This window comes from Equus quagga, chromosome 9 (assembly GCF_021613505.1).
Source record: "Equus quagga isolate Etosha38 chromosome 9, UCLA_HA_Equagga_1.0, whole genome shotgun sequence".
In the NCBI taxonomy this organism is placed as follows: Eukaryota; Metazoa; Chordata; class Mammalia; order Perissodactyla; family Equidae; genus Equus; species Equus quagga.
Genome location: NC_060275.1, coordinates 85,619,862 through 85,647,329, shown reverse-complemented (window position 1 = coordinate 85,647,329; position 27,468 = coordinate 85,619,862).

Below are 27,468 nucleotides of genomic sequence, written 5' to 3'. Positions count from 1 at the left end.
ATCGTAGTTCTGCTGTGGTGCCGTGTTTTGACTCCATTCCTATACTACAGAGATGGCTGTCTCATTTCAGCTCTCAGTTCTTTCTTTAATCTTCTTTTACTTATTTTTACATTTTTATCTCCCATTGTTGTACATTAGAAGAAACAGGTCTCAAAATACAGAGCTATAACACTGTATTTTTTATAGCTGCACTGTCCAATATGATGGCCATTAGCCACATGAGGCAATTTAAAGTACAATCAGTTAATATTAAATAAAATTGAGAATTCAGTTTCTCAGTCTTATTAGTCACATTTCAAGTTGTTAATAATCCCAGGAGGCTATTAGCTGCCATTTGGCTAGTGCGGATGTAGAACACTTCCATCGTGGTGGACAGTTCTCTTGGGTCACTTTGGTCTACAGTATGAAGCTAAATATCGAAAGGAGGAAAAAAAAAAAGGCTGCAGTTATTGAACCTATTGTGAGGCTGTTGGAAGCCCTGAAACTCACTAAATTGTTGAAGGACATATGTAGACTACGTAATAATGGGATTCGGAGTCTATGTGTTTTTTTCAACATGTCTGTAGTAGCCATGAATTTTTCCCTAAGGTATAATCCTATGCTTTTGGCGCCAGAAGACCTGAGTGGAAGTTCCAGCCCTGCCCCTCCTTAAGAATGTGATCTCTGACTAGACATCTAACTTCTCTGAATTTCCATTTTTTCATTTGAAAATTAGGATAATAGTTATTTTTCCAATTTTGTGTAATCTTTGAAAATATATGTTTTATTAAGTATATTTCAGGATTAATTAAAAGAAGAACTTTTTATATTTAAAATTTTATATTTCTTTAAATCTTTTCCTTGTGTCTTCTCAAGTAACATAATGTCTATTCTCATTCTATTTGGAGATTAGAAATATCCACATGTAGTTATTATAATAAACTTAATTTTGAGTAAATAAGAAAAGTGTAATAACTTCCTTCCCAAACACTTATGCCAATGGATAACCTGATCATTTGGATTAAAGGATATAAATGAAGTTAATGAAGGTAATAATGATGGTATTCTACTGCAGAATCTCACAATGTCAGGCCTGATGCATGAGTTATAAATATTTCTCAACCTTAGTCTAATAAATATAAATCTACAATGTTTTAGCAATGTTTAGCACCTATTATAAAATGAGTCATTTTTATTAGACATAATCAGACAAACCATGAAGCTGAGAGCTGAAGCCATAAATAAGAATTGACTCTAATAGTTGCATCCATCTCCATAATCCAAAGAGAAGCCTTTATATGTGTGCAGTATAGTTAGGGGTTTTTATTTTGTAGAACATCTTAGAAACATTTTTATCAAGATCTTTAAGTTTTTTTTTTTCTTTTTTCAGTCATGCAAACATTTATTTACCAGCATGGAAATAAGGACCAGAAGAAGGTGCTAAACAAGGGAAGAACTCATTCTTTCTGGGCAATGAAAATGAGGAGAAATGGAGGGGTGTTGGCAGGAAGCTATTGTCTGTAACCCCACACATGTATAATTTTGATTTAAGAAAAATGAAGTATATAGTCACTATTCTTTAGGTATCGGGGGCCAGTAAAAGAGTTGGTTCTTTGCCTAGTGACAAAGGTATTTAAAAAAGTATTTACGTATTCGACTTAGAAAAGTAAAACATTTGTAAGGCACAAAATATGAAAGATATCAAGGACACACAGTGAAGACTCGCTTCGCCCCTGGTCCCAATTTCCCCAGTTCTCTAGAGACAACGAACGTTACCTCTTTTTTTTTCTTTTCAGAGAGGTCATGCACATACAACCAAATATATATACACAGGATGTACATTCTTCCTCCACATTCCCTCACGGCAACGTTTTTTAGAACACTAATGGTAGCATTCTAGACTTACTGCTCATCACCTTACTTTTTTTTAAATCAATTTATCTCTTTGATTGTTCTGGATCAGAAATGAGCCTCCTTGGTTGTCTTTTTTATAGCTGGATGATATTCACATATGGATGTGGCAACAATAAACGTCAGTGTCTATTTCCACACAGTTCCACCAATAGTGTGCCATCAAACTTTGGGAGTTTGTCATCATGTCACAGGGGAAAAACGGTATCTCAGCAAGTTTTAATTTGCATTTCTTTTATGTGCTGGGTTGCAAAATTTTGCATATGGTTAAGAGTCATTTGTATTTCTTTTTCTGTGAACTGATGATCCATATCTTTTGTCCTTTTATGTTAGTTAGATTTTTTTTTGGTGAGGAAGATTCAAGATCTTTAAGTTTTAACATAACAGATTTTTCAACATTATCTGAATAATAATAGCAAAATTGCTATATTCATTCCTGAATCATTACATTTGCTTGTAGGAAAGGCAATCACTGGTAGTATAATAAAATGCTAATTTTGAGGAGATAGTAGTTAGATGATCGCGATTTTTGAACAGTGCTATTTATTCTGCTTTAAACAAAGTCTGTTTACTCAGACTTTTTTGATCAGTAAACAATATTTATTTCTCATATATGAAACTGAGACATGCGCTATTCTCAAATTTATCATTTGTACCTTATATTTTTGCTGATATTTACCCAACTTATAATACTTATGATGTTTGGTGATTTGTTTAGAGCAAGTAGTTCTTGTAAATATTACCCATTGTGGTGAGAATAGTTCCTTTTTATTTTCAGTATCTCATCTAATTTTAATTCTGAGCATAACTTTATTTTGAAAAATGAAGACTAAAATAAAACTTTACTTGTAAAGGATATCCTGCAATTAGGAAAATAAAATAAAGATGGCATCTACCAATGACGTTAATATGAAGGAAGAAAAAAATGTATTTTACATATTTAATCAAAATCAAATGTTTTGTGTATATTTTTAAGAAGTATGGCAAACTCTGTTCATTTCGTACCATTTCTACTGCCAGTCACCATCGTCTCTAGGCTTGAGTGTTAGAATATTCTTTTCCCTAGACAATTTCTCTTCTGCTACTATTGTGATGGGTGCTCTTCCTGCTCTTCCAGGAACTGAGAATATCATCCTAGCGAGTCTAGCCGGATGTCCACATTTATAAACATGGGATAGAGTCCAGGTATCTAGATTTTTAGTACTCTTCCTGGCAGATGTTTCTGCAGGTGTTCCACAGACTCTACTGTGACAAATATTTTTCTAGAGTGATGATTCTCAAACTTGCTAGTCATAAGTCTCATTGGGGATCATTGTTAATAAGATCAGACCCCTGGGGTTACCCCTGACCTACTGCTGACAAATATCTAGAGGAGGATCCTGGAAATCTTCACATTTAATTAGGTGCCCAGATGATTCTAATAATCAATAAAGTTTGAGAAACACTGCTCCAGAGGCTGTGAGCAAGCAGTAGATAACGCAGATTAAGGCAGAGAAGCTCAGCTGAAAACTCTTGAATAGCAAGAGACTCACTTATCACTCGCAGAGGAGTAGGACCTGGGGCCTGGAAACCAGCCAAGGCTGGACAAGAGGCTCCTAGGTAGGAACAGCTGAGAAGCCAGATGGTGGAAGTCCTGCAATACATAATAATCCCTCTTGGATGCTTAGCCCTCCAGGAGTATAACCACAAGACCGGCACTGCCAGAACCATCTATTAAAGAAGGAACCAAGAGGCTGTGGGAAGCAGCATGCCCAAACCAACTTTACCCAGGAAGCCAGAAGGAACATAGATATTCTCTCTCAGGACTGAGAAAGCCAAACAGTTGATGGTTACTGGTTCAAAGTTTGAACCACGCCAAAGGAAAAATGTGAAGAGTTTCATGGGGTGTTTTCTAGTTGGAGGAGATGGTAGAAGGTGCAAAGAATAATAACTATGATGTTATGGCAATCTTACATATGTTGTCTCTTTTAATCTTCACAGAAACTCTTCAAGGTAAGCGTGTTTAGCACAAATCAGGCAACGAAGTTGCAGAAAGGTTACTCTTCCCAAACTGAGTTTTCAATTCAAGCTCTACTCTCTGTTGTCTTTCTTGTATGAGGACTCAAGACAGAGTCCTAACCGTAATGTTGGTTATCTGTTTTTTACCCTAGAATGAAAGTTTTTGATATTTACATTGATTGAACTTTTTAATTGGCCCTTTTAGAGACATATTTTATCTTCTTTGTTAATGTGGCACCAAATGACTGTTTCTGGGAAACAACCTATGGGTAGTGAATCTTGCCCAGAAGGCCTAAATATTCCCTCTTAAAGTCATCAATGGCCTTTTCATGACTCTATCACATTTTCTCTAGAATCTCATCTTATAATCTAGTTTTAGCCTGTATTCTGTAATTATCCATTCACTAATGATATTGTCTGTACCATGAAATTAGGATTATGAAGTTAACATCAAAGTTTTAGCTTGTCAGAGGGAGAATTTATGGGTAAATAATAGTGGAATAAACAAAATTCAAATGAAACATAGATATCTATAGTAAAATATTGTAATACAGGGGAGACACTCTGTATGCAGAAGGTTAAAAAATATGACCTTTTTACTTCACTTCTGGAAACTTCTAAATGAGCAAAACCTTGGCAAATTTACTTTTCCATAGAAATGATTTTACAAGAAGTTTTCCAGGCCACCGACAACATGTGAAGTGAACCTGTACGTTTATTTTGCATTTATGACCTAAGTTGCCCCTTTTAACTCAGATTTTAGCAATGGAGACTCTACTTGGAAGACTCAAGCAATTGTAATGTGAGGCTGAAATGAATTTTCAAAGGTTCTCTATTCCTGTTCCATTTTCTTCTTATTTCAGTTGGACCATTCAAGGTGGATGAAGTTTTAAGTCTATTAAAGAAGAAAGCTCTCATCTCACTTTATGCTCTATTTTAAATTTATATCAGCCCTACTGGAGTCAGCTCATATGACAAACATGAGACTGGTAAGAAAACTTGAAGCTATATCACATGAGGAGAGTGGAAGGAATTTTAGATAACTAGGAAAAGCGTAAGCGATTTCTTAAGCATTTAAAGAGACGGGAAACAGAAAAGGAGAGGTCGTTTGTCTTCTATGCTAATAGATAAAAATTGCAGGAAGACAGATTTCAGTGATATATTAAAAATAATTTTGCAGCAATCACTTAGAGCAATTCCATGTTTGCAGGATAGGAGGGAACTGAAGCAATAAACAGGTGTTTGGGTTAAGAGATGTCTCCCATATTGTAGACAAGGTATTTGAACCTCATGGAAGTTAATTTGTGTGACCCAAGGAAAGCTATTTATGTCAGAGCCAGAACTCAAAACTAGGACTATTTCAAGTTCAATGAGCATGGCATTATACCCAGCTTCTGATGCTCAGAATTTTAGTCAACCGCCATCTCTTCATTTTTGCACAGAAGAGAATTGAGTCCCAGATTGAGATGGCAACTTACCTAAAAATACATGTAAACAAAGTTTATAATCATATATGGCTCATATAAACGGCAAATTATTAATATGAATTTGTTTGCAAGGGTGAGTTGAATTATAGATGGAAAATTCTCAAATATTGAAGAGAGAAGACTTGCAAGGTCACTTCATCATGTATAAAGCTTCTCTCTATAGCTTCCTTGACAAAACGGCTATTCAGCTAGAGCCCAGAAGTTCAACCCTTTGAATATTTCTTGCCATGTTTGGCAGAGAGCATTGTTATATTGAACTAGAAAACCGTCTCCTTTTCTTGTCCAACTTCTATACTTAGGAGCAATATAGAATAAATTTGTCTTTTCTTTTTATGTTAAATCTTCAAACGTTGAAGCTGTCTCACACGGTAGCACATCCTCCCTGTGATTAGTTGCTTAGGTTTTTATTCTTGTTGATGTTGTTTGCTCAATTTATAGTTGAAAACATTAAGACTCAAGTAATTATTAGAACAGAAGTACATATCTTGAGAAACTTTATGAGTTTGTGAATTATTCCCGTGCAAAATAGAAGTTAAAGATCAGAAGGGAAGTGCATCAAGAGAAGATTTAACTTCATGAATTGTGATGTGGGAGGTGAACAGTGCTTCCCTTTTACCACCAGAGGTCTTCAAAGGACCTGTAATAGCTGCATCTCCACCAGCTGAGGAGGGAAAATCTCTAAGGAGAAAGCTGACAGAAATTCTTAGCAGGTAATTTACTCAAGAGCTTAGGTAATTATTAGTCTTCTGTAGCCTTCAGGCTAAACATTTCTGCTATGTAGAATTCAGGCCAAGAAAACAAAAACTAATAACCAAACCCTCAAATGGGAACAGTTAAAATGCATTATTTTCTATTTTATTTTGATTCATTGCCTAATCATTTTAGTTTGTGTTAGGGAGCTTCTGATGCTAATTTGAATGAGTAGAAACTTCTTATCAACATTACATAAAAGTGGAAATCCACTATTATTCACATATATTTATGAATGTATTATGTATATATTGTAAATATGTAAAATATTTGAATTTGCTTTTAAATTTAAAGGTTAAGAGACAATGTGGGCTGATTTCTTTGACTTATCCTAAACCATTGGGAGGCAAAGCTAAGCCAAGGCCTTATATCAACTTAGAAAAACAGCTCCCTGTTTGGATTCTGAAAAAGAAAGAAAATGATTTTTGGTGAACTAATAGATCCTATAATCTGCATAATAATTTGAGTAACAATTGTCTGATTTCATTGGTACTTGGTATTTTTATGGTAATTAATTATTCAATATTTACTGAGGGCCTACGAGATGTCTGCCATTTTACTTAGCGTTGGCATAAATAAACATTGCCATCACACATGATCACTCTTCTCAAGAAACTCAGTTTAGTGCAGGAAAAAGTCAAAGAATTACAATTCAGTCTTATAAATGCCACATTAGAAAGATGATAATAAGGGTAATGGGACTCCAAGGGTAGATACCTAACTCAGGGAGAATCAGAAGATTTCACCAAGAAACAGGTACATGAAGTAAGTATTGAAAGACAAAAGGGCACTCCTGTCGTGAAAGGTGGTGGAGGGAGGGCAATATTTTATGGATGAGAAAGACCATGAGCAAAGCAAAGCCCCAAGGCAGAAGAGAATATAACATATTAGAGAGTGATGGGAAGTGGATGGAGAAATATGCTGGGATCTGTAACACAAGCTAACAGTTTTACTTGGTACATGTAAAATGAAATCAGGAAAAACATCCTTGATTGTTTTATATTGAAAGTGAAGAAAGGGCTAACACTGAGACATTCTTAGTTCTTATTTGTTATTTTAATGATTAGCCATAAAAAATAACTGGAGATTCCCTAATCAGTGTCCCAACAAAATTTTAAAAATCAACTCACACGATGATCTGGAAAACAATTTTAGAATTGTGTTCTTTTTATTACGTAGCCCTTCATTTTTGTTTTCTCATGAACTTTTTCGTCCCCTTTCCCCACTTGCTATAGGTTGGCGTGTTTCATTTTTTTTCGTCTGGTGAGAAGGGAGCAGGAGAGAATGAAGCATGGCTGACTTGGAGAAGGGAGAACACTGGTTAGCATAGGTGTGATCAGTGAAGTGTTTGTGCGTTCAAATGTTTTGTAAGGCAGGAAATGGGAAGCATGAAAGAAAACCATTCAAAATAGAAAGAAAACAATACATTTGAATTTTATTTTATGGTCATAATATTGTTGCCCTAAAGGACTTACACAATTCAACAGTTATGTTCATAGACATTTGCTAGTCCTCTAGCAACATAGTTGCTGTTGTCTTTGGTTTTGTGAGTGTACAAGTGTTGAAAGAAAATGTTGGATTCTAGAGTTTGAGGCTTTCAGTTCCTGCTCTTTGCAGGATTCAATACGAATATCTATATTTAAACGTAAATAGGAAATAAAACAGACTGGAAATGCCTAACCAGTCTCTTTGCCTGTTTTATGACTTTTCTCGGCCTGATTCAATCATTCCCTTGACTTCTCATTGTCTGACTTCTGAGAAGGCTCTCCAGGAGACCACTCATGAGGGGTTTCCACCGACCTCCCAGGCCCTTTTCTTTCCTTGTTCCACTTTGCTCCATACCAAACTTCCATCATTTTCCATAACTTGACATTTTAGAGAAATCTCCAGGCCTTTGCATAAGTTGTTTCCTCAACCTGCACATCATCTTCTTTTTCTCCTGTCACCTCCCTGACTGTATATGCAACGAGACAATTACCACACTGAAGAAATTACAGTATAACAAGAAGACTCATTTCTTTTACAGTAGTTAACTCTTTGCACATCTGATTCTTCACTGAGCTGTGAATGGCCAGGCCTTTTTGTGTTTACCATGAGATCCTGAGCACTTGGCTCAGTGAGTACATTTGTGTTGAATAAATGAATGAAGGATGAGCTGTAGGGAGATAAATGAATACTGAAATAATCATATAAATAACATATATTATAAATAAATATAAATAAACATATAAGTAAATCATATAAAAACATAAACCATATAAATAAATATAAATCATATAAATATTTATAAATAAATATTGGCTCCATTTTTTTAAATTTAAGGAGGACAGTTTAATTTCAAATCAAGGTGTTTTAATATAGATAATCTATATATCATTAGCTTACTATTATCCTATATATTTTATATTTTATGATACTAAAGAAATAGATTTCCCATTGCTTCCCGGTATCTGATATGCCTTTTAAACAAAAATCTTTGCTAAAATTTATTTAAGCCATTTGGTTGTATCTTTGTGCTCTCACTTAAAGCTCTTCTTTCAAAGGGAAATATGTTTTGTTACTACTAGATTAAGCACCCGTTGAAAGGAGAGTAATAGTTATCTCTGGCAGGGTCTTTAGTGTTGCTAATGCTTGAGATGGGAAGAAGGGAAATATCCCTTTTGTTCTGATATGCTCCAAGCCATGAAAATACAAATACAGATTTAACACGTTTGAGCTTATCTATCAGTACCTCTTTCTGAGGAAGCCAACCCCGCCCATTCTGTTCCTTGGGGGTGCAGCAGTGGGTGAATCAGTGGACTCAACCTTCAACAGAGAGCTCACAGCAGAGCTCCGTGATGTGTACTGTCACTTCTGGGGCTTTGAAATAGACTTACTTTCTCTTTAGTATCACTGTACTTGTTAACCAGTGTTTTTTGAAGAACCTCATTTGCAGACTTTATGCATTTGAGATGTTGATGTTGAATAAAGAGACTATAACGTTTACATCTGCCAGACAGCAAGTTGATGTGGTCTCAGCTTCTAGTTCCTCCCTGATGCCTTGACCCGACGTTGGGTAAGGACATATTTAAACAGGTTGAAGAAACCTTTGCAGCTTGGTAAGGTTTTTCTATTCACAAGAAAAACACATAAAAAGCACTGTAAGAAAATGAGCCAATACTGCATTGAGCTTCATTGTTAATAAAGAAAACCTTTTAAATTTGAACTTTTTTCCCAGTGCTCATAGCATGTTTTAATTTCTAAGGGAGTTTTACATCTACAAGCTGAGTTTCAATTATCTATGTCTGAGATTGGTAAACTACTACTGGCACCACCAAATCCAGGCTGTTACCTGGTTTTGTCAATAAATTTTGTTAGGGGACCAGCCAGGTGCCGCAGCAGTTAAGTTCACACATTCTGCTTCAGTGGCCCAGGGTTTGCAGATTTGGATCCCGGGTGTGGACATGGCACCACTTATCAAGCCATGCTGTGGCAGGTGTCCCACATATAAAGTAGAGGGAGATGGGCAAGGATGCTAGCTCAGGGCTAATCTTCCTCAAAAAAAAACCCAAACTTTTGTTAGAATACAGCCACTCCCATTTATTGTCTGTGGCCGCTTTGGTGCTACAACGGAATTGAATAGTAGAGACAGAAGTTGTATGGCCCATATAGTCTAAAATATTTATTATATTTATTTGTTTAGAAAAAGTTCACCAACCCCCAATTGTAAGTGATGCCACTTAATACGATTTTCATTGGCTTATATACTCTTATTATTTATCATTTGTTCTTTCTGGATAATGCTGTGACAAGATATATGTTACACATTAAACTTTTACAACATACATAAAACAATGGAGATAGAAATTTTAAGTGTTCACTGAGTAAAAAAGAGGTCAAAATATATATGTATAGGAACTTTTTATAAGAAAAAGGCAAAAGTCATAACAGATGAAATTGTGGGGGACTGGAATTGGCCACCCCAAGATATATCTCTTTGGCATGAGGATTATTTTGGGCTGGTTACTTTTAAAAACTACAGACAGGCAATAAACTCTGAAAAGTAGAATTTACTTACCCTTTGTTAAGAGACATTTACATTTGTAAAGGCAATCTCCATCTATAAAGCTGTCTCCCTCTCTGTACCAGGAAGAAGGGGAGGTGACCTTATCTCTAGAAACTCTTAATCAAGGTGGAAGGCAAGGACTTAAATCTGCATAATAATCTCACTCTTGTTTACTGTACTTGTCTGGTAACCTCCCATAACTGGCTCCCCCGACCCCCAACATCCTCCTTTGTCTTTAGCCGAAGATGATATTTAAGGTGGGGGCTTCAGCCATTTTGGCGAGCTGCTCAGTTTGCCTGAGCCTCTCCCACGTATACATCTTATAAAGCTTTGTGTAATTTTCTCCTGTTATTCAGTCTCATGTGAAATTAATTTGTTCTCTGGCCAGAAGAACCCAGAGCAGGTAGAGGAAATGTCTTCCTCCCCTACAAAATAAAGAAAATAATGAGCAGAATGAATAAAAAATATCATTGTAAATAATTCTATCAATCTGTCAACCTGTTTTTAAGCTTTCTTATGATGATATTGTTCACTATAAATTTCTCAGGAAAGAAAAATTCTAATTAGAACAGAGTTAATACTACCTGTGAAAATTGATATGCCTCATCTGTTTTAAGACAGAAATTCCATCAAGGTCAGTTAAGATAATTTTTCCCCTTCTTAAGCTATAACAGTGTTATTTGTGTCATTTTTACTGCACTTCCCAGTAATTAAAACAGCAGGTTACAGATGGATTATTTAGGCATGGGTACGCTCATTTTCTTGCCCTCAAGTTAATGGACATTGTCTTCTGTCCGGGCAAGACTCCCTTAGATTTTCCTTGGAGGAGAAAATTAGCCTAAATAGATCTCTTCTATTTGTCTCATAAGTCTTTGAGACAAACTATATTGGAGACTGCCAGCTGAGTAGCTCCAAATGGGGAAAACAACTTGATAATCTTATGCTTTTGATGTCAACCTGACATAAAGTTAAAAAGAAGAGATTCTGCTATTTAAGAGAAAATTTTAAAAGATTTTCTTTGAAGTGCATATTTATTTGTAAAGTAAAGTTTTTCTTTTTTTTCCGGTCGACTGAAAGAAAGCACATCCCTCTGAAAATTCTTTAGTTAAGATTCCCCATAGCAACACCTGCCTAACGAGTGGTAGTTAGGAAAAATTTAGGGAAGAAAGAGAAAAGATTAGAAAGTTACAGAGCAATATGCTCATTTGTTTCTGGAATGGGAAAGCATGTTTTCAGTAGAGTGTCAAATGCCTGTTTATCCACTTATTTAGGGTTATGCAGAATTTGTAGAAAGCTCTTAACATATATTGCATATGTCCCTTAGATGATCCTATGTGTTTGCTCTTTTCCATAACTAGAAAATCATTTCTTTTTCTCCCCCAAGCCAGTGAATAGATATGCAAATAAGATTTTTCAGTGCATGATGGAATATTGTATTTTGTCATATGATTCCTATGTGTGAAATGTGTAGCTTAAATTATGTATCAGGACGCTTGAGTCCTCACAAGTGCTTGGCACTGTCCCAAGTTCCTTTAGACAGGTCCCTATGTTGAGAATTCCAGAAAGTTTAATTAATCAGCTGCCTTGGTTTTAGATGTAAGTTTCTTTCATTATTTATGGTTCTCCACATAGTCATGAAGTAGCTTCCGCTATCCAGTTATCCTGTATTGCTTGCCACTTCTTATCCTCACCATCTGTCAAAATCCTACCCATCATTTCAGACCAAGTTCAAGCCCCATCACACTCAGGAAGACTGTATTGATCACACAGCCTGACAGGATCTCTCCTTCCTCTGGTCTCTCATAGCATTTATTACCAATTCCATTCATAGGCTTTCCATCACACTGTCTTCCACTGTCCCTAACTTTAGTAAATGTCCTATGTGTCCTATTGAACGGTAAGCTCTTAGGCTGGTGACTGGATCTTATGCCTTTGTGCTCCTTTTATGGTACCTTGAACATACTGGTTACTCAAAAATGACAGAAAAGATATTCTTTTACAGCTATGATATTTTGAATAGTCATCTTTTAAGATTAATATTATACATACATATCTCTCTTTAATAACAGTTCAGATAATTAGGAGTTGATTAAATTGTTCCCACATATGGAACCAAAAGAATAATCTCTTCCAAATCATGACTGATTGCTCATGAATTAAATACTCTACCGAAGAAAGTTTTATGCAATATCAAATCTATGAGCAATTCTGTCTTTGTCTGTGATTTTTATGGCAGCATGCTAGAGCTTTATTATCCTGAAGCCCTGATATTTAACTTTTTTAAAAAAGAAAGATGTTAGAATATATTCCTCCTTTGAAATAAAGAATCAATTGTGAGAAAAATCCTGTTTGCAACTAGAAAAGATGAGTAAATATTCAGATCAATATATGTGCATCTCTCACAAGCAGAGTCTTAAAATCAGTAATAATAAATACCTGAAGTTATATGACATTGTTTTGAAAAAAAAATGGAGGACAGGAGAAAAATATTTTTGGCTTGTCTCTAAACTTATCAGTGTTTTGAAATTTCAACTTTTAAAATTATTTTTGAAGAGCCCAAACTAGGCATCATTTAAAGAAGAGAGTTATCAGTAATTTAGGATGAAACCTAATACAGTACCATGGACAGTGCATGATGCAGCCATCATTATGAATTAGTATTTATCAAGTGCCCAATCCTTTGTTGGGAATGTTAGTGTATTACATAAACTGTCCCTTTTATTCCTCACTACAATTCTATGAGGTGGTTTCAACATTTTTATCCCATTATTGCATATCAAGGAAATCAGGCCTACAAAGAAGGTGTAGTGTTTACCCAAGGCTGTGCAACTGAGGTGTCATAGAGTCAGGATAGAAAGGCAGGTGTATCTGATTCCAAAGTCAATGCCATTTCTCTTATCCTGTGTTGCCTTTTACAAGAATGTGTTATCAACATTTAGCAATCTTGTTTAATCAAAATCCCCCAAAAGAGAGTTTAGATGCTACACATATTTTCATCGCCAGATTAAAGGGAAATTTGCAAATATACTTCAAATGACCTTCAAAGAACTTCCTACATGCAGCCTTTGGGAGCAGCAGGATTTGCCATTTAACAGAAATTGTTAACTTTTTAAGGAGTTATCCCATTTTCAACTCATATTCAGTGTGTTCTCCATTTGACCTCTGAATCCTTGCCTGTTGTACTTTCACTTAACTTGCCTTTCTCCTTTTTAGAAAAACAATTTCTCTCTAATGGATTTTCTTTTAGGGTTGAAACTCAGTTCAATAGGAATCAGACACTTGGAGCTGCAAGAGACCTTAAGGCAAAATTGAATCTCAACCATCATTTTACTGATGAGTAAAAAGCTGACATGCAGTGAAGTGAAATGATTTGTCTAGTCTACACGAGGGACTCAGATCTCCTAATTCTCAACTCTGGGAAATTCTATGACACATTGTGTCTTAAAGAGATGCACAGAGATCAAGCAGTTCTGAAACTGATTGACACTTTTCTTGAAATTTGGTGACCAGGTTGATTTGGAGCTGTCATTACTAATTCATTGTTTGAAATGCTATTTTTAATATAAAGGCTATGAAAAATTGAAAATAGACATATAATACAGGAGAATAGATATTATTGTACTTCAATACAGACTTCAGGTTTCCTTTCCAGCCTCACCTTTCACCCACTTTCCCAGGGTTCATTCTAGAATTTGCCATATACTTTATGCCTCCATGACTTAGCCCTTGTGCTCCTTCATCTGGAATTCCCTTCCACATCTTGACTGTCTGGAAAAATTATACTTATTCTCCCTTTCACATATCTTAATCTTGGCTACGCCTTCCCTTGACCTTGGCAGAATTGGTCCTCCACTTGTCTGTGCTATCATAAAAATCTGTGCCTTTATGATAGTACTTATCCTTATTTTTACTGCCATTATTTCTTCACTTATCTTTTCTCCTCCAGACTGGAAGCTTCTTGAGGGCAAGATATTGTCTTAATCACCTTAGTATCTCCCATGAAAACATCATGCTAGACACATAATGGGGGCTGCAAATATATTCCTCTTGAATGAATTTCTTGCAAATCATGGTCTTTCAAAGGCAATGCCCTGGAAGAAAAAGTAAAGTCCAAATATTAGGGCTGTGAATGAGATCATATAATCAGGTAATTATAAAATTTGCTGTCATTCTTACTAGCTGAATTTTGTCTGAAGTTTGAAGCTAATGCTTTATTTTCAATGATCTGTGTTTTACTTTTCTTTTTTAGCAATAGAGATGGATTTATATGTCCCCAATCATAATTTCTTGCCTGGTTAGCATTACAGCTAACAACATTAATTTAGCCATTGTTGATTCAAGAATAAGCGTCTGATTACTCCTTCTAATTTGATATAAAAAATTAAGTTGGGGGCAACCCTGTGGACGAGTGGTTACAGTTCTGTGCACTCTGCTTCAGCAGCTGGGATTTGCAGGTTCAGATCCCAGGTACGGACCTATTCCACTCATTAGCCATGCTGTGGAGGCATCCCACATACAAAATAGAGGGAGACTGGCACAGATGTTAGCTCAGGGATAATCTTCCTCAACGGAAAAAAAAAAAAGAGGAAGATTGGCAATAGATGTTAGCTTAGGGAGAACTTCCTCATCCCCACCCCACCCCCCCCAAAACAATTAAGTCAATGACAAATATAAGTTATAGAGCTTTATATCACTTCAATTTGGGTAGATCTGAGGTTTAACATAGTACAATGCATGTATATCAAACAGATCTATTATAAATAAAATGTCACTGCTCATATTTATAGAGTGAATTCACATGCAAATGCTTTTCATAAAGCTGTGATTTTTCTCTTCACTACCAATAAGAATGAAAGAAAGTCGAACTTCAGCTGTAGGGCATTAATTCAATAGATTATATTTATTAACACAAACATGTTCATCAGTACACCCCCAAACCTTAAGCGTGGTTAATGATCCGCTGGGCTCCTAGAGACGGCATCCTCTGGTTCATATACAGAGTTATATAATGCACAGCTGTTTGTGACTAACCAGTTTATAATGGCTAGTGAGTTTATTCTGTACTCCTTAGAGAAGCAAAAATGCAATGATTTTTTGGGGGGGTGTGTGATCTGAGTAAACAAATTTTGAAGACATGTAATGCTGATTTATGAGTTTCTAATTCTTTAATGGGGAACTTTTGCCGTCCCAATGATGGAATTCATTTATATAACAAATGACAGTTGCATAGTCTATGACTGAAACAATGCTTAGGTGGCATAACTGAGCTGCTTCCTTAGAGATTCCCAAATTGAGCAGGAAGCAGGTGCTGAAGTGTCCCAGAATCCAGGATTCTTTATATGGAATTTCTAATAATCTGCTTATTTCTTTGCCACTTCAGCAAGTACAGAAATGATCTACCATTTCAATAGCCCTGGTCGAGACAAGATTGTCATGGAAAGGATGTAGATTTAATTTAACCCTCTTTATCTTCATCCCACTTCACTGCCAGACCCCAAGTTGTCATGTATTTGTACATTTCCATATAGCTAAGTTAGAGTTATTCCACCATAAATATTTTAATATTTTAATATGCTACATATAGTATTTCTTTCCTCCTATTTTTTTTCTGATGGTGAAGTATTTCTCTGACAAATCCTCACTTTTGTTCAGAATGTGCATACACCATAGCTAATTAAATGCTACTACAAAATGTACCATCTTCATTTCCAGTTCATCTGAGGGATTGCTACATTCATTTAGCAGAAATTCCATCCTCTGTTCTGAGAAAACAAGTTTCTCTGAATGCTTCTAAAACAGATTCCTACTGATAACTGAAAATGTGTTTCCAAATGTCCCCAGTTTACCAGATTATAGTACTTAGGTCATTCAGTTCTTTTCTTCTAGTCACTTCTATCAACTGTGAAAAATTTTTCATGTAGTAGTGAATGTTACATTGCTTTCACTGAAACATCATATAAGCCAATGGAAAGTAGTGCCATAGGAGAGGTTCCCCAAAAAACAGACCCTAAATCTCTGAGGTTTACATGCAGGAGGTTTGTGGGGGATTGCTCTTGGGAATAGCGAGGAAAGGTGATTGAGGCAGTAATGAGCAGGGCAAGGAGAGCTATGATGCAGTCTCAACAGTGGCCTCAGACAGTCCCGAACAGCAAGTTCTTCATCTGGGATGGCCCTTCAGAGTTTTTGTGTCTTGAGGCAAGAAGCCAGGCTTTTACACTCCTGTATCTACCAGTCGTGGAACATAGGCCACTCGTGGAGAGGGTGTTGACCTTGAGCCAGTCTGCTTTCTTTGGCTGAGACCAGTTCCTGGAGAAAGACTAATCAGAGAGCTGTTGACCTCCAACATTCCCAGCAATGGAAGAAAGGAATGTTTCAGTCCCGAGGAGGAATTCTGAGCAGCATACCACAGTACCCACTATAACGAGATGCCTAACTTGTGGTGCAACATTTGTAATACCATTTGGGAGTGATGATTAACTCGTGTTTTACATAGAGCATTAAAACCATTTAAGTAAACTATGGCTTGTAAATGGTGGATAACACCCAAATTAATCTGTAGCATAGTTATCTTTATATTTAGATAACTTTAGAAATGCCAGCCTCTAATTTCCCACTGCGACCCTAGGGAAGTTATAGTCAAGATTATCATTAGCTTTAATGAGAATAATTTGTACAGAATCCCATGTGTTAATGAAAGAATAAAAACATCTCCACATGTTAAGCTTTGAACATCTTTGTTTATTTCAGCCTCTAAACGAATACAAAGTTGTTTTGTTTTCAGAGCTTTTATTGAAGTGATATTGAAGATTTTTCATATTTTTGTTGTTTTATTCCTAATATATTTTCAACTATGTTAAGACCAGATTTGGGTCTTTAAAAAATATTTCTATTAACCTGGGTTAAAAATTACAAGTAAGTAAGAGTTCTATGACTATTAAATCAAATAATATAGCTAAATTATAAAAAAATTTCTAAAATCTGTTTTGAAGCTGTGTTTAGAGTGAAGAAGAGGATAGTAATTGAACGAGATAAATCTTGATGTTTATTGACACAACTACTGCCAGGGCAAAAATAAACCCAGATGTGTGGTTAGTATAACAAGTGGCAAAGTGTCATGATTAAATCAAACACATGAAATCGACTAGTTGAATAAACAGGTCAATTTGCATTTAACACTAAGGGATCAAATGGTGTTTGGAATGAGTATTGGTGACAGATGGCATAGCTATGTAGTCCCATTTCAGTCAATTAACAAGTAATTGACAGATGTACTCACGGTGCTGAGCAATTATTTGAATAAAAATGTTTAGGATTGTTTCTTAAACTTCAAGCCTACCAAATGTGATTATAGTTAATTCTTTACATAAATTGGACCAAATAAATTAGCATATTTCACTAATACAGAATGCCAGTAATGTTTTAACTATATAATTAATTTACCCTCATCATTTGTTTGCTTAAAGAAACAATCCATCTGATCTTGGTCTATACTAATATTGTTTCTTAGTCCATCAAATGATGACGCTAACAAAATGAAGACTTCTATAAAGTAAATACGAATTTCATACAGTAAGAGACACAGCTAAATAAGACATTGGATAAAGAGAAATGACGAAATAGTCATATTCATCTTAAAGTTTTGATTATTAGTGGACATTGCACTCATGGAATTTTGTACTGTCTTGGTCAGGTTAATCTATTCTTTAAGCTCAGGATATAAAGTTTCATCTATTTTATGTTTTCCTAGAGAAAAATGGTTCCTAAGCCATATATTATACCCTTATGTTCAGGTTAGGAATCATGTATTATATATTAAGAACAATATGTCCTTATGAGAAAATATGGATGATTGATAAAAAAAGAAAAATATTTTAAAACCTATGTGTGTGCGGGGGAAATTTTGTTAAATTTAGCTGACAAAGACATCAAAATATGTCCCCATTGCTCCACCCACAAAACACATAGAAAAGTTGAATAAAATGTAAGAACATTAAAAAAATTAACTCAAAAATACTAAGTAACAGAAATGTTGAGGGTGCTTATTGCTAAAGAAGTGAGTTATAGACAAACTGTTCCAGCCCATGGGGATATGAGCAGCATTTATTCTTAAGAGATGGTTGGTATTTAAATGTCAGTGAGCATAGATTGTTGTCAGGGCCACAGGCCTGAAAGCTTTGAATCCTCTAAAAAGAGAAGTGTGCAAGAAAATAAAAGATAAAAATTCTAGAAATCATGTGTTAGCCCCACACAAGGAAATAAAAACCTCATGTGAGTTAAACAATACACAGCTAAAAAAAATATTAGTAAAATACAAGACAGATTTGAGGAAATCACCCAGACGAAAAGAATGATAGTATATTTCCATCATTCATTAGATTCAAACTCAGATGAGAGAGAATTGAGAAGAGACACCATTCTAGATGTTGGTGAAAAATGTTTCAGATTTGAAGAGAAATGTGAATTCTCAGACTCAAAGAAAGTATCTCATGTCCCTAAAAATATAAAACAAGTCTATAACTAGACACACTGTTCTGAAACCATAAAATATCAAAGATACAAAAGATGTGAAGACACTGGAGAGAAGTGACAGATTATGTACTAAGAGACACAATTGAATAGATATCATATTTCTCATTAGGACCAATAGATTCATGAAGACAATGAAGTATCTTCAAATTGTTGGGGAATAAAACTATCTAGCTAAACTATTATTTAAAAGTAAGGAGTAATGATATAGATATTCATAAACATAAAAGCAAAAATAAATTGTTGTCCATAGATTCCTACTGAAAGACATGCTAAAGAATATACTTTAGCAAGAAGAAAATTGAGTTAATAAGAAAAGTTTGGAAACCAAGAGAAATAGTTAAAGCAATTGACCTAATAAACTCTTAGAAATACTAGAATTACTAGCTCAATAATAATAATTATTTTTGGAGGGTTTAGAAAATAGAAATAAGGTGGAACTTAAATACTAAATAGTAATTAGAAGGACTGAAGGAGAATACTTGAAGGAAATATAATACATTACATATCTTTGAATCTTTTGAAAGAAGATAGAGATATTGATTAACTTTAGACTTACTAAAAGGGAAAAAGGTTAAATGCATCTGTTAAACATGTAAAGGAAACAGAACCACTTCAACAATAGAAATAAAATGTTTAATTTCCAAATCAGGAAGAAAACTTTTAATTGTCAATAGAAGGCAGGGAACGAAAAAACTCAAGATACTAAGAAAAGCATAGTAAATTTAAAAACTTAGAATAAGAAGTAGAAATAAATCCAAATATATTAGTAATCAGAATAAGTGTAATACATTAATCATCATATTAGAAGACTGAGACGATTTGATTTGATTTAAAAATAAACAAATAGCTATGTGCTGTTTACAAATGATAATGCCTTACAAAAGAAAGGTTGAAAATTAAGGAATGATAAGTTATTCTATATACACAGTAACCAAAAGAGGCAAGGAATAGTTTTATCAGAAAAATATATAATTAATTTTACTTCTTTTCTCGTGTGGATGCCTTTTTTTCCTTCCTTCCTTTTTTCCTTCCTTCCTTCCTCCCTTCTTTCCTTCTTTTCTTTTCTTTCTTTTTCCACCTAATTGTTCTAGCTAGGACTCCCAGTATTATGTTGAATAGAAGTGGTGGGAATCCTTTTCTTGTTCCTTATCTTAAAGGAAAAGCATTCAGCTTTTTATCATTGAGTATAATGTTAGCTATAGGCTTGTCATATATAGCCTTTCTTAAGTTGAGGTACAGTCCTTCTATACCTAATTTGCTGAGAGTTTTTATCATGAAAGGATATTAAATTAACTGTAAAAAATTATTTGTAAAAAATTATTTGTAAAATGCTTTTTCTCCATCTACTGAGGCGATTGTATGATTTTTATCCTTTGTTTTGTTAATGTGGGGTATCACATGTATTGATTTGTGTATGTTGAACCATCCTTGCATCCCAAGGATGTCCCACTTGATTATAGTATATGATCCTTTTAATGTGTTGTTGAATTTGGATGCTAGTATTTTTTTGAGGATTTTTGCATCTATGTTCATCAGGGACATTGGTCTGTATTGTCCCTTCTTGTAATGTCTTTGGATGCTGGCCTTGTAAAAATGTTTGGAAGTGTTCCCTCCTCTTCAATTTTTTGGAAGACTTTGAGAAGGATTGATACAAATTTTTCTTTAACTGCCTGGTTGAATTCATCAGTGAAAGCATTTGGTTATGGGCTTTTCTTTGTCTTTGTTTGCACATGACATGATCTTGCATGTAGAAAACCCTGAAAATGCCACAAAATAACTATTAGAACCAATAAGTGAATTCTGTAAAGTTGCAGAATATAAAATCAACATACAAAAATCAGTTGTTTCTATGCACTAACAGTGAACTAGCCAAAAAACACATTAAGAAAACAATCCCATTTACAATAGCATCAAAAGGAATAGAGTACTTGAATAAAATTTAACCAGGTAGGTAAAAGATCTGTACTGAAAACTAAAAAATACTGATGAAAGAAATTGAAGAAGGCACAAATATATGGAAATATACACAACGTATGTGGATTGGAAAAATTAATATTGTTAAAATTTCCATGATATCCAAAGCTATCTACAGATTCAATGCAATCCCTGTGAAACCTCCCTGTCAAACTCATGCGTGACAGGCATTCAATGCAATCCATGTCAAAACTCCAATGGCACTTCTCACAGAAATAGAAAAAACAATTCAAACATATTTATGGAGCCTCAAAAGACCCCACATAGTAGAAGCAATTTTGAGCAAGAAGAACAAAGCTGCAGGCATCACATTTTCTCATTTCAAGTTATATTACAAAATAGTAACCAAAACAATATGGTACTGGCATATAAACAGATACATAGACCGATGGAACAGAATAGAAATCCCAGAGATAAAGCCACACATGTATGGTCAACTAATCTTCAACAAAGTTGCCAAGAATAGACAATGGAGAAAGGACAGTCTCTTCAATAAATGGTGTGGGAAAAACTGGACAGCCATATGCAAAAAGGTGAGGGGTAATAATAAAATATACCTAAATAATTGTAGTTACATTATATATTTATTTAACATCGACAAGTTCAGAAAGCAGTGTCCTGTAAGTCATTGTGCTGTTTACTGAGCATCTGTTCCATACTAGGCATTATGATAGTTTCTGAAGATAGCAAAAATATATGTCAGTCCCTGTTTTAAAGAGCTCAATATACCCAGTGATACAGACACATAAATTTAGGGGAAAAAAAGCTACAAGTTAGAAAGAAGAATAGGAACAGAATTTGAAAATAGAATTTCAGAGACCTTTGAAGGAGCAGTTTGAGTTATATTGAGAAGAGGCGGGAATAGTGTAGTGGTTTTGAGGAAGGGAGCAAGTGGTTGCAGACTCATTTTAAGGGAAATTTCCACATTTCAGTTACATAAAGATGGCTCAACATTAGGAAATTTAATTTATTTCATGGGAAAAAAAGAGATAAAACATTATATTGGTGCCTGTCTTAACTTAAAAAGACTTAAACACCCTTAGGAGTACATTTCAGGAACCAATAGCAAATATGTATAGTGAAATACTAAAGACATTCTCATTAAAATTAAGAACAAGGCAAAAATTCTAATGGCTAGTGTGACTCATATTGTTCAGATGGTTCTAGGTAATGGAATAAGACATTGTGTGGAATAAAAGTCATGAAAAAGTTTTGTTTTCAGATGATATAATTGAATACCTTAGAAATTCAGTTAAAAATCGATTTGAACTGAAGAGAAAATTTACTAAGACGGCTGGCTACAAAAAAATCAAGTTTTCTTGTTAAACTAGTGTAACAGGATGCTAAGTTGGAAGCTTTGACTGAACTCCAAGTTACAATGTGCTATGAGTCAGATTAACAAGCTGAAAATTCAAAGGTGTCTGTGAACCTACTGGCTGAGTCATCTACAACAAGGTTCTAAAAGAGTCAGGCTGCTGGAGATTCGGCAGGATTTAGCGAGAAGTGGTTCGGAAAAATCTGTGCGCTAGTCACGTCTCCCACCCAAGGGGGAGAGAGGGGGATAATTGACCCTCCTCCTCAAACTTAGTGAGAAGTCTTCACCAGGAATGTTCGAAGAGCTTGATACGTGTTTCCTGCAGTAGCGAGGCATCCTGGATTGATTTCTGATTCATGGCTGTGAAACGAGACAAAATGATTGTGGCTGGCAATTTTGCATGACTAGGTGACTAAGTTTCCTCTGATAAGATGTAGTGAAAGCAGATGCCACATCCTCCTTTCCCCTTCCTCTCTGCTGTTGCTAATTGGCTTTGGAGCAGTTATCGTTGAGCTTGAGTTGACCTTGGCATTGGAGAAGGAAGACGAGTCTGATAATTACGGAGCCACCATTCCTGTCCTAAACTGAATTCTATTATGTAGAAAGGAATAAACTCTCTTATTTAAGCTATTGTTATGTGGGGCCTCTCTATTATTAGTAGCTGTCACTAATCCTCTTATTTAATCTTTTTCTTATTTAATCATCACAACTTGAGAGGTTTAACAGTAAGGAATAATAAGTTTACAGCTAATAAGAGGAGGCTATGAAAAAACATTGAGGTAATTGTGGAGAAATATTAACAAAACAAATTTCAGAGAGAGAAAGGACATAGAGATTGTGTATCAGGATTGAAATATTTTCAAGTACTTACTGATAATTTATGTCCATAATTCTTTTTTTCTTTTTAAAGATTTTATTTTCTCCCCAAAGCCCCCCAGTACGTAGTTGTATATTTTTAGTTGTGGGTCCTTCTAGTTGTGGCACATGGGATGCTGCCTCAGCATGGCTTGATGAGCAGTGCCGTGTCCACGCCCAGGATTCGAACCAACGAAACACTGGGCCACCTGCAGCAGAGTGTGCGAACTTAACCACTCTGTGATGGGGCCAGTCCTTGTCCATAATTCTTCTTTTGCCTAATGGTCATACCTAATTCAGACTTTTTGGCCTTAAGGAGTCATTGCCTCAAGGGAGTAGGAAGCAGAGAACGAATATGTGACATTCTCAATGTTTAAGTTCTAAAGCTCCAAATGCAAATTTCAGATATGAAAATGTAATTTCCTTTCTTTTCCTGAAAGATGATTGAAGTCAGAGAAGAGAGGAGTGCTAAAGGAGGAGGGTTTCTGAGAGGAGGCTAGCTTCCCTCACTAAGTTCTGTAGTGGGGAGAGAGTGAAGGTGGACCATAGAACTCTTCAGATAGTTTAGTGATACAGGAGTCAATGGATCTTGTGCCCTGTTTCCTATCTGTAACCAAGATTGTTCCCCAGGCCTATGAGGATCAGAGGTTAGAAGAGAGATGGTTGATTGAAGTGTCAAGGTCAGAAACGGCTTTGGCAGCTCTACTGTATTTCCTGTGTGTTCAGAGTTGCATGGAAGAGTTGAATAATTTCCCCATGTTTCCCAGGAAGGCTGTCTAAGTGAAAAGAGAAAGAGAGCCAGAGAAAGTTGTTGGATACTGAAGGAGTCTAGAGGTTATGGCCCCAGAGGGGACAGTTGTGTGAAACAACTTTGGAGGGATAATCACATTTTAGGACCAGAAGGAACTGTACATTTCAGTTATGACATGGTGGTAGGCAGAAGCCATTAGCCAGGGACCAGACAACACCTTCATAATTAACTAGATTAAATTTTTTGGTATACAGACTGTGTACTTGAAATCAAAGTTAGGAATTTGTAAAAATTTGATATTTAACTCTTGATTTAGTTGCCCGAGGAATTCATACTAGCATGTGTGAAAGAACTAATAAGACGACTGTTTGAAGATACCCACACAAAGAGCAATTAACAGAGGAAATCTCAGAAAAAGCAGGGAGAGATCATGATTATTTGGGGAGAGGTGAGTAGCCTTGACCAAAAGGAGGACACTTCTTTTACAGAAACAAGATCAAAATTAGTGAATTTTTTTTAATTGAGAGTTTAGATCATATAAACTTTACCATTTCAATAAAGAAGAAAAACTCATCTGCATATAGTAAAGAAGTGGGATGATTTGGGAAAGTTGATTTTTTCCCTATGAGTGTGACAACATTCCTGCAAGTGGCACCAGGTAGATGATATTTAGAATCATTTTACAGGAGCAATAATTAAGTCTCGAAGAACTATATTTAATTTCAAGTGTGGTAATACTTAGTAAGCTTAAAGTACACTAAAGACCAGAATATGTTAATTTCACTTTCTGGTTAAGTGTCAATAGCGTTAATTTTGATTTGTTTGTTTCTAAGAATCAGTGTAACCCAATTGTTTCTCTTTCCTCAGGATTAGCACAGATATGAATTCTTTTTCTTTTTCATTGCTTAGAGTTTAGTTGCTTCATTTTATGTGTTTTGAGGCATTTGTTCAGATGTATTCCATGAAAAAAAAATTTGTGGAATGATATTTTTATCCAGAACAGAATTAATCAGCTAAATATACTATTGACTAAATATTTTTCCGTACTGTATATTTACTTAAAGGAAATTTCTTTCTCAATCTGTGCCCCAACCTTAAACTGACTAGCAATCTTTGAAATAAATATATAAAGATAATATATTTTCTCGGAGATGGTTAAGAGAGATGATCCTATATAACCAAAGCTTGCAGGACTGCAATCATCATCATTTTTTTTACGTAACCATTTTCTTTAATTTTTGTAGAACTAGAGCAGGGATCCCAAGCTGAATATAAAGATTCAGACAGGTCTGGACAATAGGTGGGATGGAGTGTGCAAATCTAATAGCATCCCAAGAAGGCTATAAAATCGTTGTCCATCACTGATACTCCATTGCATTGTGTCTGGCTCATAAAAGTTTCTCAGTGATGTTTGTTGAATCAATAGGTTAATGGAAAATTGATGTTTGGGTGGGTAAAAGAGAGAAGGAGAACTTATCATGAATGACAGAACCAAAATAGAGATGACTAAGGAATCCATTTCTGGATTATCAGAAGGTGGATCACTCTAATGAGCACAAGATGTGTCCCTGGTATTTGTTTCCTGTCCTGATTGATTGCATTGAATTCATGTCCAAGTTCAGAGATTATCAGGAGAGTGGTGAATGATGACTATACCAGTGGTTTCATTAAACCTCAGTAAGACTTGAAACACAAGCAGCAATGCTTGGAAACACTGTTAACAAAACCCTTCTCCACATTATGACAAAGCACCGTGACATATTGAGAGACTGTCCCTGCGGCAGTGAGTTAATTCTTGACCAATTGTAACACATCTCCTGGGACTCACAATAATAACTGAAGGACACTTGACATGTGGCTATAGCCTGCATTGACAGGTGTGGAGGTAATAGCCAATATCATCTGAACTTTTCTGCTAATGTGGCTTAATTACAGAGCCCCCACCAGGGACCTGCACTTCGAAACCCTGAAAATAAGTACCTCCTTAACTCTTGCACCCTAGGCACCTTTCTTGCTTCACCCAGGTCTTGGCCTTGCTTAGTTAATGCCCATTAGCTGACAGTAGCCAAAGAATTCCAGGTTAAAAAAAATTTCAGTGTCTTCCATATCCGTTGATGAAGTTTCTTAACAAACAAATATGCAAAATGGCAAAGCTAACAATACTGACCTCAGATAATTGCTTTTAGTGGAAAATGACAATGCATGTGAATTCTATGTCCCCAGAGAAATGATAGATATTACAATTTCATTTGTATCAGATATTACAATTTAATTTAATATTACAATATTAAAATGCCCAAACATTTACTGAGATCCTTCCCTAGGTGTAACTAGAGAGCCAAAGATGATTGAAACACAATCACTGTCCTTGGGAGCTTAACATTTATTTATTATAGTAGGATGTTTTCCTCCTAGCAACGATAACAAATATACAATGTCTAGTCTCCACTCTCTTACTTCATATTGTGGCTAAGCAGGAAATTAAAAAGAAAAATTTTAAAACAATTTGAAAGGCTTAGAGATACTTGCACCCCTATGTTCATTGCAGCATTATACACAATAGCCAAGACTTGGAAGCAACCTAGGTGCCCATCAAGGGACAAATGGATAAAGAAGATGTGGTATATATACACGATGGAATACTACCCAGCCATAAGAAATGATGAAATCTGGCCATTTGTGACAACATGGATGGACCTTGAGGGTATTATGCTGAATGAAACAAGTCAGTGGGAGAAAGTCAAATATCATATGATCTCACTCATAAGTAGAAGATGAAAACAATGACAAACAAACACATAGCAATGGAGATTGGATTGGTGATTACCATAGGGGAAGGGAGGAGGGAAAAAGGGGTGATTAGGCTCGCATGTGAGAGGATGGACTATAATTAGTTTTGGGATGGTGGTCATGATGTAAACTACACAGAATTTGAAATATATTATGATGTACATTTGAAAGCTATATAATGTTATAATTCGATGTTACTGCAATTAAAAAAATAAATAAAATTTAAAAAAAAGTGAAAATTAGAAGCGCTTTCCAATGGTATATGATGCATACCACACTGACAGGCAAACTTGTGTGCTTTGGAGCACCACTCAGAAAAGCTGTAGTTTTATTTCTACAGAGAATGATGTTAAATAGGTATGACAAATCTTGGTGAGTGTAGGCTGGTGTGGGACCTAATTTTAAAAATAGGAGTGCCCTGACAAATCTGTTATGTTGGGAACAGATCTAAAGACTATAGACTAATACTTGCAAAGATTTGACAAAATGAAGACAAGCAAAGACAGATCTGCCTTCACCATAGTGGTTAAGATAAATCCTTTATTCAGTTAGTGCTGCAAGAAAATTTCATTTAGATTTTAACATTTTGATATATAATTCACAAAGTGAATTTGTCTCACTTCGAAAATAACTCTTCAAATATCAAACAAGAGAATAAATGTTTTCTTACACTAGGAAAACATTCGAGATTTTTCTGACAGTGCCCTCTGTTCTGGGGGGAAACAAGAGGAAAAACAAACTTTGCTCTCTAGAATTTTCCTAACAAACTCTTGCATTTATCTCTGTGGAAACAGTCAAGTTGTTCTGGGCAATTTTGCCAAACATAGGTTGTAATAATTATAATATTCTTTCTTTTTTTAAAAAAAGCTTAGATTATATGCTTCTATTTATTTCGTTAATCTCTAATGAGAACTAGTTTCATACCCAAATTTTTAAATTGATGGTGAATTGACTGATCTATTATAAGAACTTACATTCTGAATAAAAGGGGAGACAATTGCCCATAGTGTTGTTGAGGATCTGACCTGCAGGTGTAGACCTGGGTGTTAAGGAGCAAATAAAGATACTTTGCCATATGGTGGAC